Source organism: Stenella coeruleoalba (genome assembly GCF_951394435.1).
Source record: "Stenella coeruleoalba genome assembly, chromosome: 10".
In the NCBI taxonomy this organism is placed as follows: domain Eukaryota; kingdom Metazoa; phylum Chordata; class Mammalia; order Artiodactyla; family Delphinidae; genus Stenella; species Stenella coeruleoalba.
The window spans coordinates 12,283,567-12,300,815 of NC_137156.1; the positions used below are offsets into that span (position 1 = coordinate 12,283,567).

General features: G+C 40.8%; 1 protein-coding gene across 5 annotated transcripts in view; it reads right to left on the reverse strand.

Annotated features, from left to right (window-relative positions):
* LOC307192126 (uncharacterized protein) overlaps positions 1-15,683 on the reverse strand; it is a 304,662-nt gene extending 288,979 nt beyond the window's left edge. For all 5 annotated transcript variants that reach the window (XR_013829980.1, XR_013829981.1, XR_013829982.1 and 2 more), the window contains exons 1-2: positions 15,465-15,683; positions 11,715-11,862 (exon numbers count right to left, since the gene is read on the reverse strand). The gene's annotated coding sequence lies outside the window, so the exon portion shown is untranslated. The remainder of the gene's footprint in view (positions 1-11,714; positions 11,863-15,464) is intronic.
* Between the last annotated feature and the right edge of the window lie 1,566 nt (positions 15,684-17,249).

Consider the following 17,249-nt stretch of genomic DNA (forward strand, 5'->3'; position numbering starts at 1 on the left):
CACAACATCATCTTCTTTGGATGAAAACCGGCCTTTGGTGTAGTTGGTGGTGGTTCATCCACTTGCCCCACGATCTCTTCCATTCCACATTATTGTACAGTATCCACTTTTCATCACCCACCCGTCACAATTTGTTTTTAAAACAGAACATTTTCATCACGTTTAAGTAGAGAATTCAATGAGGAAATACTGTCAAGAAGGTTGTTTTTCACTTGACTTACGTGGAACCCAAACAGCAAAGCGATGAACGTAACCAAGCTGGTGCAAATGATTTTCAACACTTGATTTGGATATTTTGAGTATCGGCTATCTCCCACATGGTATAATGTTGATGGTTCTCAATTAATGTTTTGACTTGATCGCTATTAACTTCAACTGGTCTATCCAACCACGGGGCATCATCGTCCAGCAAGAAATCTCCAGCATGAAACTTCACAAACCACTTCTGACATGTTCAATCAGTCACAGCACCTTCTCCATACACTGCACAAATCGTTTTGTGCATTTCAGTTGTGTTTTTACCTTTCTTGAAATACTAAAGCATAATATGCCAAAAATGTTGCTTTTTTTCTTCCATCTTCAATATTAAAATGGCTACACAAAAATTCACCAATTTTGATAAGTCTTTTTTTAAACGCACACTGATATAACAGCTGACGCATACAATCTAACAAAATTGTTTCGAATGAAGTTAAAAACAACTAAGTGCTACTGGAGCCATCTTACAGATAAAACCAAATGAACCTTTTGGCCAACCCAATATTTGGTCTCAAATGGGGCCTCAGCATCAGTACTTTTAAAAGTTCTCCAGGTAAGCTAATGTGATTTTGAAACCAATGGTCTAGGGTTCGGAATAGCGGTTTTCAATCATCCTCTGATTCCAATCATCAGAATCATCAGGTAAAATTTTAAGCAATATGGAGGCTCTCAGACCAATTAAATCTGAATCTCTGGGCATGAGAGTTTTTTCAAAAACTCCCAGGTGATTCTGAGGCAACATGAAGTTGTAGAACCAATGGCTGTAGAAGAAAATTATACCAGGGCCTAAAAGGCAGGATGAATCCATTAAGAAGCCATACATACTGCTTCTTATTGGCACTAAATAACTAGTTCCCTGCCCTTGGTGTCTCACCCTCAGAAGGTATTTACCAACATTTTACTTCTAGGCCAAGTAAATGAAAAAGAGAGTAAGAACCTACCCAACACTGAAACTACCCTCTGGATGAAAAAAGAGCTAAATGTTTGGGATAAATGAAAACATCCAACACAACCCTTGTTTTGCTTAAATAATTAGCCCTTTAACATTGGTTTCTTATTAAAAATCATTCACAGTGGTAAATGACAGGAACTGTGGTTTATAGTGATATAGGGTAAAAGAAAAAGAAGACTACCTTTAGAAGAGCTGAGGGCCTTTCCTCATTGGCACCTTGTAAAATCATGAAGGCTTTTGTTCCACAGCCAAAAGCCTTTCCCATAACTCACCTCACAGTAGCAGGGGACATTTAGCACTGTCACAATGTAAGTATTTGGGGCTCAGATTTATACAGAAGCATAAACACGCACACACACACACACACACACACATACATGTATACACACATAATATCTTAGATATATTCATAAGCATACTCACACGTGCACACACACACACTCATATGATTCCTTTTAGCTGATTCTGTAAATTCTTTTCTTGTTCGTAATATGTGGAAGCAGTTAGCTGGTACTACAGTGACTATTCCAATTTTTAGGGCAATGAAACAGGTTGCCTGCAAGCCATAAAGACTCTTTAATTTTTAAAAAATGCCAGTGTTTTGTTTTTTGGCAAAATTTGTTCCTTACTTGCAGAGGACAGAACTGTAATTGTACAGTAAACCTGCATTTTGTCACTCTGAAAGCTGCTGGCATGCCATTTGTTCAAGAACATGACACTATGGTTATCCTCCTAGTACCTGAATTCTAATCAATTTTCAGGGTTGTAGTTTCAGTATGAAAAAGAAAACACAAAGAAAGGATGAATCAAAAGTCTAATCCTGAGAACTGAATAGAGCTAGTGAGAGCCCATGGGCCATTCTAGAGAAAGGAAGATAATCTTTAATTACTCTAGAACAGCTCAAACTTAGCCCAAAGTCCAAGAGACCAATGCCATTGAGTTAAGAAGATCAGATTGATTGTAAAACTATCTACGTAGCAGGAAGTATACTGATATGAAAAATGCCTTTATACTGACACATGGAATATAATTCAGGCAGGATGTGTTTTGTTTTGTTTTACCATAACAAAGTAATAAAATGAAAACCCAATCATGATACCAACATAATACCAAGCCATTATGGAACTTTTTTTTTATTGAGTCTGAATACAATGGCAGAATTTCGTGCCACTTTTTAAAAGCACTACCTATTTTGATTCAGTGACAAAAACAAATTTGTTTCCAGGGACAGTGGTTACTTTCCTTTTGCTTCTGTGAGTCAGGACAAGAGGGGAATTCAATCAGCCATGTGTTTACTGAATGCACAGAGGAGAGAGGAGAAACCATCCAGCTGGGGAACTACATGGTGAAAGGCGTGGGGTAGGGATGAGCAGAGAACCATGGAAGGCAGGATGAAAGGACGCTAGTGAGACATATGTTGGAATTCTGGAGAAGATATATAATCTCCATGCCTCAGTTTTCTCATCTGTAAAATGGGGATACTAATAATATCTACTTCATGGAGTTGTGAGAAGGATTAAATGAGTTAATACATGTAAAGGGCTTAGCACAGCCTCCATAAATACTAGCCTCTATTAGTCATCTTTGACTCATCCTTCGTCTACCTAATACATCCAGCTCATTTCCAAGACTTACAGATTCTATCTTCACAATATCTCTTGCATCACCTCCATGTTTTTCATTTCCACCGCTGCTTTCCTAGTGCTGGCAGGTCCTCACTATTTCTGATCTGAAATTCTGTAGCAACCTCCACAATGGCCTCCTCACCCTCACTTCTGGTCCGTTGTGTACACTGAGACCAAAGTATTGATGAGAACCACAGATCACAGCCCTCCACTGTGCAAATAGCTGGGAGTGCCCTGTGTCCATAGAATGAAGAATCTGGTACTAAGGCTGTGCACCCTTCGGCCCCCAGCAGGCTTCCCCGCTCTGTCTCCCACTACTGTCCCCAGTGTCCTCTATATATCAAGCCTAAGCATGAGGCACACATCTGAAAAAAACACTGGGCGTTCCCCACACTGTTTCCTGTGTTCAGCACGGGCTACATCCGGGCTGTCCCTCTCTTCTCTCTCCCCCACTCCCTCCCTACCACCCCATCTGAACATTTCTGCTTGTTAAAATCATACCCATTCCTTCTGTTTGAGCTTAAATGCTACCTCATCTGTGAACCAGCCTCCCTCCAGCTCAGCAACCAGATTTAATGTCTCATCCTTGAATCCTTAAAGCACTTTCTGAATATTTCTCTAAAGTAATCCCCCCCCCCACTATGGTACAGTCATGGGTATTTGTGTAATCTTTTTTTTTTTAACATCTTTATTGGAGTATAATTGCTTTAGAATGTTGTGTCAGTTTCCGCTGCATAACAAAGTGAATCAGCTATATGTATACATTTATCCCCATATCTCTGCCTTCTTGCGCCTCCCTCCAACTCTCCCCATCCCACCGATGTAGGTGGTCAGGAAACACTGAGCTGATCTCCCTGTGCAATGCAGCTGCTTCCCACTAGCATCTATTTAACATTTGGTAGTGTATATATGTCAATGCTACTCTCACTTCGTTCCAGCTTACCCTTCCTCCTCCCGTGTCATCAAGTCCATTTTCTACATCTGCGTCTTTATTCCAGTCCTGCCCCTAGGTTTGTCAGAACCTTTTTTTTTTTTTTTTAGATTCCATATATATATGTTAGCATACAGTATTTTTTTTTTCTCTTTCTGACTTCCTTCACTCTGTATGACAGACTCTAGGTCCATCCACCTCACTACAAATAACTCATTTTCGTTTCTTTTTATGGCTGAGTAATATTCCATTGTATATATATGCCACATCTTCTTTATCCACTCATCTGTCGACGGACACTTAGGTTGCTTCCATGTCCTGGCTATTGTAAATACAGCTGCAATGAACGTTTTGGTACATGACTCTTTTTGAATTATGGTTTTCTCAGGGTATATGCCCAGTAGTGAGATTGCTGGGTCATATGGTAGTTCTGGGTCATATGGTAGTTTTTTAAGGAACCGCCGTACTGTTCTCCATAGTGGCTGTATCAATTTACATTCCCACCAGCAGTGCAAGAGAGTTCCCTTTCCTCCACACTCTCTCCAGCATTTATTGTTTCTAGACTTTTTGATGATGGCCATTCTGACTGGTGTGAGATGATATCTTATTGTAGTTTTGATTTGCATTTCTCTAATGATTAGTGATGTTGAGCATCCTTTCATGTGTTTGTTGGCAATCTGTGTATCTTCTTTGGAGAAATGTCTGTTTAGGTCTTCTGCAAATTTTTGGATTGGGCTGTTTGTTTTTTTGATATTGAGCTGCATGAGCTGCTTGTATATTTTGGAGATTAATCCTTTGTCAGTTGCTTTGTTTGCAAATATTTTCTCCCATTCTGAGGGATGCCTTTTCATCTTATTTATGGTTTCCTTTGCTGTGCAAAAGCTTTGAAGTTTCATTAGGTCCCATTTGTTTATTTTTGTTTTTATTTCCATTTCTCTAGGAGGTGGGTAAAAAAGGATCTTGCTGTGATTTATGTCATAGAGTGTCTGCTTATGTTCTCCTCTAAAAGTTTTATAGTGTCTGGCCTTATGTTTAGGTCTTTAATCCATTTTGAGTTTATTTTTGTGTATGATGTTAGGGAGTGTTCTAATTTCATTCTTTTACATGTAGCTGTAGCAGTTTTCCCAGCACCACTTATTGAATCAGCTGGCTTTCCTCCATTGTACATTCTGGCCTCCTTTAACAAAGATAAGGTGACCGTATGTGTGTGGGTTTATCCTCTGGGTTTTCTATCCTGTTCCATTTATCTATATTTCTGTTTTTGTGCCAGTACCATACTGTCTTGATTACTGTAGCTTTGTAGTATAGTCTGAAATCCAGGAGCCTGATTCCTCCAGCTCCATTTTACTTCCTCAAGATTGCTTTGGCTATTTGGGGTCTTTTGTGCTTCCATACAGATTGTGAAATTTTTTGTTCTAGTTCTGTGAAAAATGCCAGTGGTAGTTTGATAGGGATTGCACTGAATCTGTAGATTGCTTTGGGTAGTACAGTCATTTTTACAATGCTGATTCTTCCAATCCAAGAACACAGTATATCTCTCTGTTTGTATAATCTTTAATTTCTTTCATCAGTGTTTTATAGTTTTCTGCATACAGGTTTTTGTCCCCTTAGGTAGGTTTATTCCTAGGTATTTTATTCTTTTTGTTGCAGTGTAAATGGGAGTGTTTCCTTAATTTCTCTTTCAGGTTTTTCATCATTAGTGTATAGGAATGCAAGAGATTTCTGTGCATTAATTTTGTATCCTGCTACTTTATCAAATTCATTGATTAGCTCTAGTAGTTTTCTGGTAGCATCTTTAGGATTCTCTATGTACAGTATCATGTCATCTACAAAGAGTGACAGTGTTACTTCTTCTTTTCCAATTTGGATTCCTTTTATTTCTTTTTCTCCTCTGATTGCTGTGGCTAAAACTTCCAAAACTATGTTGAATACTAGTGGTGAGAGTGGGCAACCTTGTTTTGTTCCTGATCTTAAAGGAAATGGTTTCAGTTTTTCACCATTGAGAACGATGTTGGCTATAGGTTTGTCATATATGGCCTTTATCGTGTTGAGGTAGGTTCCTTCTATGCCTACTTTCTGGAGAGTTCTTATCATAAATGGGGGTTGAATTTTGTTGAAAGCTTTTTCTGTATCTATTGAGATTATCCTATGTTTTTTATCTTTAAATTTGGTAATACGGTGTATCACATTGACTGATTTGCATATATTAAAGAATCCTTGCATTCCTGGGATAAACCTCACTTGACCATGGTGTATGATCATTTTAATGTGCTGTTGGATTCTGTTTGCTAGTATTTGATTGAGGATTTTTGCATCTATATTCATCAGTGATAGTGGCCAGTAGTTTTCTTTTTTTGTGATATCTTTCTCTGGTTTTGGTATCAGGGTGATGGTGGCCTTGTAGAATGAGTTTGGGAGTGTTCCTCCTTCTGCTATATTTTGGAAGAGTTTGAGAAGGAAAGGTGTTAGCTCGTCTCTAAATTCTTGATAGAATTCACCTGTGAAGCAATCTGGTCCTGTGCTTTGTTTGTTGGAAGATTTTTTTTTTTTTTTTTTTTTTTTTTTGCAGTAAGCAGCCTCTCACTGTTGTGGCCTCTCCCGTTGCGGAGCACAGGCTCCGGACGCGCAGGCTCAGCGGCCATGGCTCACGGGCTTAGTTGCTCCGTGGCATGTGGGTTCCTCCCGGACCGGGGCACGAACCCGTTTCCCCTGCATCGGCAGGTGGACTCTCAACCATTGCGCCACCAGGGAAGCCCTGTTGGAAGATTTTTAATCACAGTTTCAATTTCAGTGCTTGTGATTGGTCTGTTCATATTTTCTACTTCTTCCTGGTTCAGTCTCAGAAGGTTGTGCTTTGCTAAGAATTTGTCCATTCCTTCCAGGTTGTCCATTTTATTGGCATAGAGTTGCTTGTAGTAATCTCTCATGATCCTTTGTATTTCTGCAGTGTCAGTTGCTACTTCTCCTTTTTCATTCTAATTCTGTTGATCTGAGTCATCTCCCTTTTTTACTTGATGGGTCTGGCTAATGGTTTATCAATTTTGTTTATCTTCTCAAAGACCCAGATTTTAGTTCTATTGATCTTTGCTATCATTTCCTTCATTTCTTTTTCATTTATTTCTGATCTGATCTTTATGATTTCTTTCCTTCTGCTAACTTTGGGTTTTGTTCTTATATCTCTAATTGCTTTAGGTGTAACAGTTGTATATTTGAGATTTTTCTTGTTTCTTGAGGTAGGATTGTATTGCTATAAACTTCCCTCTTAGAAGTGCTTTTGCTGCATCCCATAGGTTTTGGGTCATCGTGTTTTTATTGTGATTTGTTTCCAGGTATTTTTTGATTTCCTCTTTGATTTCTTCAGTGATCTCTTGGTTATTTAGTAGCATATTGTTTAGCCTCCATGTGTTTGTATTTTTTACAGTTTTTTTTCTGTAATTGATATCTAGTCTCATAGCGCTGTAGTCTGAAAAGATACTTGATATGATTTCAATTTTCTTAAATTTACCAAGGCTTGATTTGTGACCCAAGATATGATCTATCCTGGAAAATGTTCCATGAGCACTTAAGAAGAAACTGTATTCTGTTGTTTTTGGATGGAATGTCCTATAAATATCAATTAATTCTATCTTGTTTAATGTGTCATTTAAAGCTTGTGTTTCCTTATTTATTTTCATTTTGGATGATCTGTCCATTGGTGAAAGTAGGGTGTTAACATCCCCTCCTATTATTGAGTTACTGTTGATTTCCTCTTTTATGGCTGTTAACATTTGCTTTATGTATTGAGGTGCTCCTATGTTGGGTGCGTAAATATTTACAATTGTTATATCTTCTTCTTGGATTGACCCCTTGATCGTCATGTAGTGTCCTTCTTTGTCTCTTGTAATAGTTTTTATTTTAAAGTCTATTCTGTCTGACATGAGGATTGCTACTCCAGCTTTCTTTTGATTTCCATTTGTATGGAATATCTTTTTCCATCCCCTCACTTTCAGTCTGTATGTGTCCCTAGGTCTCAAGTGGGTCTCTTGTAGACAGCATATATATGGGTCTTGTTTTTGTATCCATTCAGCCAGTCTATGTCTTTTGGTTGGAGCATTTAATCCATTTACATTTAAGGTAATTATCGATATGTATGTTCCTATTACCATTTTCTTAATTGTTTTGGGTTTGTTGTTGTACGTCTCTTCTTTCTCTTGTGCTTCTTGCCTAGAGAAGTTCCTTTAGCATTTGTTGTAAAGCTGGTTTGGTGGTGCTGAATTCTCTTAACTTTTGCTTGTCTATAAACCTTTTAATTTCTCTGTCGAATCTGAATGAGATCCTTGCTGGGTAGAGTAATCTTGGTTGTAGATTTTTTCCTTTCATCACTTTAAATATGTCCTGCCAGTTCCTTCTGGCTTGCAGAGTTTCTGCTGAAAGATCAGCTGTTAACCTTATGGGGATTCCCTTGTATATTATGCGTCGCTTTTCCCTTGCTGCATTTAATATTTTTTCTCTGTATTTAATTTTTAATAGTTTGGTTGATATGTCTTGGCTTTAAAAATACATCATTTAGGAGCTTTGGAATGTAAGTATAAAAATGGGACTTTGTTTAGAGTGTTTGTGTGTGTGTGTGTTGCGCGCGTGTGCTTGTGCATGCACATGTTGGTGGTTTTGGTATCTAGTATCTTATAATGATTGAGCAGTTTTCTATCTACAATGAATACTTTAGAAGAGTTTACATAACATAGGACATATTAGCTCCTCTGGGTCAGAATATATCTTTAAATATACTTTCTTGTTCCCTCTGTAGTATTGGATTTTCAGTTTTACAGCCTTTTTTTGCTATTAGCATTACTCATTTATATTGGTATGTTTAAGTATATGTTAGATATTTAAGTATATATAGATATATAGGTATAAAAAAACAAAGTTTATATATTTTAAGTATTATTTTGCTAGATTTTAAAATATATTATAATAAAGCTTAAAGAAGCAGTGCCTCATTTGCCCATTTGTAATTTCATAAAGAATCAATATTGTAAAGAACAAATTGTACCCCTCTCTTCTTTGGAGATATGAAAGGATGAAAATTTATGTATTTTCATGTGTTTTCACCTGCTAGACTTGGGATTTGGAATTTTATATAAATAAACTAACTTATGAATATATTTTATATATTTATATAACAATTTTATAGAAATAAACTAATATATATGTCTTTATTCAGGAGGCATTTGATCTCTGCAACCAAATGTTTGCCTTGTGGAAGTAAGGTGTTACTGGTTTTTTTTTTTTTTTGCTGCTTCTCTTACTTATAAGTTAATAAATGCACGTTGTAATTTGAAAAAAATATATACATATATATGTGTGTGTCTTGCATGTTTCTCCTGTAGGGGACTCTCTGCACTTCCTGGACTTGATTGACTATTTCCTTTCCCATGTTAGGGAAGTTTTCAACTATAATCTCTTCAAATATTTTCTCAGACCCTCTCTTTTTCTCTTCTTCTTCTGGGACCCCTATAATTCTAATGTTGGTGCGTTGAATGTTGTCCCAGAGATCTCTGAGACTGTTCTCAATTCTTTTCATTCTTTTTTTTTATTCTGCTCTGAGGTAGTTATTTCCACTATTTTATCTTCCAGGTCACTTATCCATTCTTCTGCCTCAGTTATTCTGCTATTGATTCCTTCTAGAGAATTTTTAGTTTCATTTATTGTGTTGTTCATCATTGTTTGTTTGCTCTTTAGTTCTTCTAGGTCCTTGTTAAACTTTTCTTGTATTTTCTCCATTCTATTTCCAAGATTTTGGATCATCTTTACTATCATTACTCTGAATTCTTTTTCAGGTAGACTGCCTATTTCCTCTTCATTTCTTTGGTCTGCTGGGTTTTTACCTTCCTCCTTCATCTGCTGCATATTTCTCTTTCTTCTCATTTTGTTTAACTTACCCTGTTTGGGGTCTCCTTTCCACAGGCAGCAGGTTCGTAGTTCCCATGTTTTTGGTGTTTGCCCCCAGTGGGTGAGGTTGGTTCTGTGGCTTGTGTAGGCTTCCTGGTGGAGGGGACTGGTGCCTGTGTTCTGGTGGGTGGGGCTGCATCTTGTCTTTCTGGTGGGCAGGGCTGGGTGCGGTGGTATGTTTTGGGGTGTCTGTGAACTTATTATGATTTTAGGCAGCCTCTCTGCTAATGGGTGGGGTTGTGCTCCTGTCTTGCTAGTTGTTTGGCATGGGGCATCCAGCACTGGAGCTTGCTGGCTGTTGGGTGGAGCTGCGTCTTAACATTGAGATGGCGATCTCTTGAAGAGCTCTCGCCGTTGATATTACGTAGGGCCAGGAGGTCTCTGGTGGCCCAATGTCCTGAACTCTGCTCTCCCACCTCAGAGACTCAGGCCTGACACCCAGCTGGAACACCAAGACCCTGTCAGCCACACTGTTCCTTGCTGAGCAGCAGCAGCAGCTGCTGCCAGGAGTGTCTGCCAGCTGCTGTCCCTGGGGGGCCCAAGGCATGGCAGGACATGGGTCATGGCGCCCCGAGTCTGCGGCATGGTTACCTGGGCTGGATTGCGTCTGGGGCCACCGCGGCAGCCGTGAGAACTGCAGGGCTGCCGCTGAGTGGGCCACCAAGTGGGCCGTGGCACGGACAGTCTGCAAACTCTCAGCCCTGGTGGGGCCGCACGCGGCATGTCCACACTCGGCCTGGACATTGCAGAAATGCTGCTCAGGGGCTCAGATGACCAGGGCGGGGTTCTGTCTGTAATTTCTTCCTATGCTCCCTTACTGACCTCTCCAACTTCTCCACGCTTCTGGGCATGCAGCTCCATCCTCCTTTTTTTACTGTGAGCTTTTTCAGGGCCTGGCCCTCTGTCTTACTGATCTTTGTCTCCACTGCAATACCTAACCTCTATGGTAGCACCAAGCCTACACTGAGAGCTCAATAAATGTTTATGGAATGAAAGACGTGCATTGCAATTAAAAGTTGTTGATTTTGCAATGACCAATGTAAACACACAAAAAAACAAATGGTGGTTGGAATAACCCACTGTGAGAGACACAGTTGGTGTGTGAGAATTTGAGAATATATTTCCAGCATTGAACTGAGGCCACTTGACAAGTATATAATTATTGTGGAGGTGGTGCCACGTAGCCTCTTGAAGCACATGGAAGATATTCCTTAAGGAATTCTTTGCCCTTTGTCCTACTGTTTAATGAGGTTTCCCAGACACCTGGGTTCCTAGGAGAGAATAGACTATTCAATGGTAAATACCTATATCTTCATGACGTATGTATTTTCCATAGAAAATTAATAAATTGGTGCTTTGGTTTGCAAATTAATGCAGTGTGGAATCTTAATTCAAGGCCTGATCATTGCTGGCAAATTGCCAGAGTGTTCTAGCTGTGCAGGTTGCTAAGGTTTGGTCCTGCCCTTGGATGCCCTACTCAAGGCCTTGGAAGAAAGAACAAAAGGAAAACAAAAAACACCCTTTAAGAGCCCACCTCTCCTTTTATTAAAACAAGTCTAAATTCCCCTTTGGGCCTCAGACTACTTCTGGACCTACTGATTCACTCCAAGTCTTTATAAGTCATCTCTCCTCCCCCTCCACACTCTGCTCAGGGCCAAGTCTAAAGATCAAAGGAGAGGACATGAGAGTGAGGATCTCGGACTGGTAACTTAAAGTGATCTGCTGGCCAGGGAGGGAGAGCCAGTGTGTAACTTCTGCCCTCCCAGGCCCTCTGTTTTTCCTTTAGAGCCCTCCCAACCCTCCTTGCTCCCATGGAACCATCCCCACCTCTTTCTCAGGCTTGGTTTGTCTCTGGGTGGGAGTCTCTGAATGTCAGCCTGTGTGCATCTGTCTCTGCTAATCTGTGATGCTATTAAAGTCGTTAGGATTGTATATATCAATATGCAAATTTATGCAACAAATAATGCATAACTTAGCATTTTACTTTTGAGCGAAAAGACAATACATGATTACTTACAGTGATTTTATGTCCCCCAGAAACTTCTGGTTATTGAAAAGACTTCTCTGCAACTCGTCTGGTGTAGTCCTTGTCTCTGTTGCTGCTCTGCCACCAAGAGAAGGCAGAGGGAACGTTACTGATAGGACTGAACATATTGGAATGGGCCCTAAAAAATAAAGCATAAAAGAGAGATGTACAAACTGCTAGCATATGGAAGCCAAGAAGGGAAACTTTAAGCGGAAGACACTGAGCATAATCATTTTTAAGTGGCACTGTGTGAGTGGGAAATGTTTCGCTAACGAGTCCTTAGAGAATTGAGTTCTACACTAGAAAAGGAGGAATCAATAATCTTAAATGACCTGAAAAGAAAGCAAATACATGCCAACACTCATCCACTCCATAGAATTAATGAGCAAAGCAGCCAAAGTTTGCTACATGGATCTAAGAAATTATAAGAATAGATTTTTCATGAAAGTAAAGTCCTTTTATTTTCTATTCATTTTATTACACAATAAATCAAGAAATTTAAAGGAGCTAGGTATTTTGAGAACCTCACTGTTTGAAAAAAGATCAGAAGTGTTTTTTTATTCCCAATCTTCTTCCCCTACTCTTCAAGGGCAGCCAAGGTCATTTCTCACTCCTAGGGCAGCCACATTCTGCACGGACAAACACTTAAGCTAATGATTCGGGGATTGTGTTTCTTTGTCAACTAGCCTCAAATTCATGATGTTTTAAACTATTCTCCAAGGAAGTCTGACTATCCAAGCAGCATGCCCCACACCTCTAAGGGAAGAAGCTTAGAGGAGCCTATCAGTGCAGGAGGGGGGTGCATGATCAGGACCAAGCAATAAGTGAGACAGGAGGCGAGAAGCAGCCTAGCCTCCACCCTGCATTTACCTACAGAGATGTTTCGCCCTGCAGCTGACTCCGCAACACACCCAGTTTCTTTTCTTCTCTGCCTCCTTTTCTCTCCTTAGGTTCTCTAGAATCCCATCTGTCAGGGCTTTTTATGCTTCCACAACATGTCAGTTAGTATCCCTTTGGGTTATATGTAACAAAAAGCCAACTACAGAGGCTTAACCAAATTGAGCTTTATAAGCTGAATCAAAAGTCTAAGGGTCAGCAGACTAGGGCAGATACTTCAGGAAGTCATCAAGGGCCCAGGCTCCTAGTTTCTTGCTCCACTGTCCTTACTGTGTGCTTTCATCCCAAGGGTTGCAGGATGGGTACTCCACATACAGAAATGGTGTCTACATTCCAAGTCAGAAGAAAATGAAAGAGAAGGGAAAGGGCATAGGCCAGCTGAAACTATACCTTATCAGATAAACAAAAACTTCCCTAGAGGTCCCTCCCTGTAGACTTCAATTATGCCACCAAATCTGGGTCACATGGTCACTCCTAGCGGCAAGAGACTCCTAAGGAGGTGAATATTTTTAGCTGGGCACATCATCATCCTAAATAAATTTGCATTTCTCTTTGTAAAAAAGAAGGAATGAATTTGGGTAAGCAATTAATTAATGAAGAATATTGGGGTGCACTTATCACATGCAGGTAGTCTTACAAGGTGTTACATGAAATAGAAAGGTGTCAGACAATCACATTACTTATTGTATAAACACTATGGGAGTTTGGGAAAGGGCAGGAATACTGTAAGACCTGGTACTGTCTAGAGTAGGAATCTGCAAGGTGAAAACTATTTTCCACATGAAAAGATGTTCAACATCATTGTCACTAGGGAAATGCAAATCAAAACCACAAGATACCACTTCACACTCACTAGGATGGCTATTATCCAAAAAAGCAGAAAATAAGTGTTGGTGAGGATGTGCAGAAATTGGAATCCTAATGCACTGCTGGTAGGAATGTAAGTGGTGCAGCCTCTATGGAAATAGTTTGGTGGTTTCTCAAAAGGTTAAAATACAACTACTATGTGACCCAGAAATTCCACTCCTAAGCATAGACCCCCAAGGATTGGAAACAGGAACTCAGATACTTGTATGTCAAATTCACAGCAGCATTATTTACAATAGCCAAAAGATAGAAACAATCCAAGTATTCACCAACAGGTGCATGGCTAAACTAAATGTGCTTTATATGTTCAATAGGATGTAATTCTGCCATAAAAAGGAATGGAGTTCTGATACACAGATACACTTTGAAAACATTATGGTAAGTGACATAAGGCAGACACAAAAGGACAAATACTGTGTGATTCCACTTATATAAAATACCTAGAGTAGGCAAATTAATAGAGACAGAAAGTAGATTAAGGGTTATCAAGGGCTGGGGGGTTGGGAATGGGTAGTTTTGCCTGATGGCTATGGAATTTCTGTTTGGAGTGATGAAAAAGTTTTGGAAATAGATAATGCTGATGGTTGCACAATATTGTAAATATAATTAATGCCACTGAATTGTACACTTAAATATGATTAAAAGGCAATTTTGGTTAACATATTTTATATGATAAAAATGTAAAAATGATATTTTGTAGTAATACTAAGATATCACTTGCCCCTTCTACACTCATTTTTCTCCTGCATACCCAGTGGCATTTCCAAGGGGCTACAGGGTGGGTGAAGACATCATCCCTCTGGTGCCTAATGGAATGTGTGTTTATGTGGTGCTGTGTTTAAAATATTCTGTTTTAATTTCCAAAATAATCAATATTGATTTCACCCACATAAACAAAGGCTTTTTAGGCTCCTCGATAATTTTTAAGGTCCTGAGACCAAAACGTTTAGATACCACATCTGTAGATTGTGCCTTGAGCAAAGCACCATTTAACAAAGATTGAATTGAAACGAAGGTCTGAGAGAGCAGGTATAATTTCAGCCAGACCCTGAAACCTGAGAGAGACTCAGGTAGGGAAGATCATAGGGGAGGATACTTCAACCTGGGACAACCATCCGAATCTGTAGGCTCAATTTTTTTTCCCACCAAATACACTAGACAAATAACACGTATAATTGTGATATACTCCACCTCTTTCCTTCAGAAAAATGAGAATGCCATCATCACAAGGACACCCTTACCAATGACCCTGACTCTGTTGATTACAGTAAAAAATGCCTCCTTTTGGGTGTTCTGGTCTCTTGTTTGTTTGTTTTCTTTGTGCGGTACGCGGGCCTCTCACTGCTGTGGCCTCTCCCGCTGCAGAGCACAGGCTCCGGACGCGCAGGCTCAGTGGCCATGGCTCACGGGCCCAGCCGCTCCGCAGCATGTGGGATCCTCCCGGACCGGGGCACGAACCCGCGTCCCCTGCATCGGCAGGCGGACTCTCAACCACTGCACCACCAGGGAAGCCCAGTGTTGTCTTTTTTTTTGCTTTACGCAGGCCTCTCACCGTTGTGGCCTCTCCCGTTGCGGAGCACAGGCTCCGGACGCGCAGGCTCAGTGGCCATGGCTCACGGGCCCAGCCGCTCCGCGGCCTGTGGGATCTTCCCGGACCGGAGCACGAACCCGCGTCCCCTGCATTGGCAGGCGGACTCTCAACCACTGCGCCACCAGGGAAGCCCTGTTCTGGTCTCTTTAAATACCAAGGGGGCTGCATGTGACACCAGCTTTACCTTTAAAGTCACTTATAAGGAAAGACCTTTCCTTTATAAACAGCACCTCCGTGAGACTCCGTTTCCCCACCTGTCAAATGAGTGCAATAAACCAATCTCTGATGTTCCTTCCACTTCTAAATTTAAAACTGGAATTGTCACCAGCAAAGCCCGTTAACAATCCCTGGGAAGTAAAAATAGAATCTGGGTAATAAAGTCTAACCTTTTTTTCTATTCTTCTCTGTGCCTTTGTGTTTAATTTCATTTGCTCACAGGGTGCCGCGAGCAGAGGCCTCGCACCCGGCACTTCAGACCCGAGTTCCTAGCGCCGACCGTCCGCACTGGACACCTCAGCTCACGGAAGGTGTACAATAGCCGGACACGACACTGCGATTCAAGATGGCGGCTGCGGGCCGCGCGCAGAGACGCTGCGCGCGTGACGCTTGGGTCTGGAGCGTGCGTAGCACAGCTGCGGCCCCCTCCCTGCGGAAGAGATCCCTATAAAGCAGCCCCGCCCACGGCCTGTGGGGAGAGCATGCGCTGTGGCACGTCAGCGCGCACGTCTCCATTCTTTGATCAGCGAATAAGGCTTTCGTTTGCTTCGGAACCAAACTCGGTCTCATTCTTTGGCTCGAAGGACACTGGGCAGGTGGACCCTTGCTGGGGCCCGACTCGGGAAGGTCAGTAACAGAATGAATGTCACCCGCTCTGCAATGGGCATAGAGGGACAAAAGAGCAGTGCCTGCCGCTTGGCTGCTAACGTCAGGCACGTGCACTCGTCAGGCCTGTGCTGGTTTCAGGAACATGCAGCCTGTGCAGCCAGACCGGGTCCCACACTTGATTCAGTGCTCTGCTGCTGCAATCTTGAAATTCTAACAGTTCTTGAACAAGAGACCCTGAAGTTTCCTTTTGCACTGAGTCCTGCAAATTACATAGCTGGTCCTGTTATATAGGTCGTTATAGAAGAGTGATTAAGAACACAGATGCAGTGTAAGCATGTCTGGCCCCAATCCCTGGTCTCCTGTTTACTAGCCGAGTAATTTTCACAAATGACTTTCTCTCTAAACCTCAATTTTAACCACAGGTAATGATGATGGTGCACCAACCTCATAGGGTAGCTGGAAGAATCCAAAAAGAAAATGCATTAAAAAATACTTAGTGCAGCACTCAAAATACAAGAGAGTATGCAGAAATATTAGCAATCATGACTTGCTACGTTTCATTTATTAAATTCATTCAATGAAATATTTATTGATCACCTACTATGTGCCAGACTCTCCTGGGCACTTGAGCTATGTCTGAGAATAAAATAGACAAGGATTCTCACCCTGCCAGAGCTTATGTTTTTCAGGGTAAGAGAAGAACTTGACAATGAGCACAATGAATATAACCGATGCTATAGTAGTTTGGAAGGAGGGAAGAGCTATGGATAAAAGAAAAAACAAAGCAGGATAAACAGGGAAGGAGAGATATGGAGAGTGGGTTGCAGCATTAAATAGGGAGCTTCAGTGAAAAGACAAGATTTGAACAAAGACTTAAAGGAGGTAAAAGAATGCACTAAATGGATATCTGGGGGGAAAATATACTAGGAGGCATTTCCTGAGTAATGGGAGGGGGATGGAGGTGGGAATGCTTAAAGGCGGAGCCTCTGCTAAAGTGATGTCCTTCCCAGCGAAAGGCAGAGAAGTCTAGAACCATCCACCAGCACTCTTTGTCCACAGCAGTGAGGAAATACTGCGTAATTGGCAATTGCTAAAATGTTTTACACAGCTGGGGACTGTAACTCCAGCATTTGCATGCCTTTGTCTGATAACAACCAGTTAGCGAAATCTCTCATTTTCTTACAGTTTAACTTTGAGAAATAAAGACGGAGACAGAAAATTCTTACAAATATTATTGCAGATAACCAAGAGAATAGTTTGAGCTAGGAAACTCAATATACAAATAATTGAGCTAGGATGGATCATGAAAGAGCAGACAAGGAGAGAGGACCAAGACCAGAACCAGG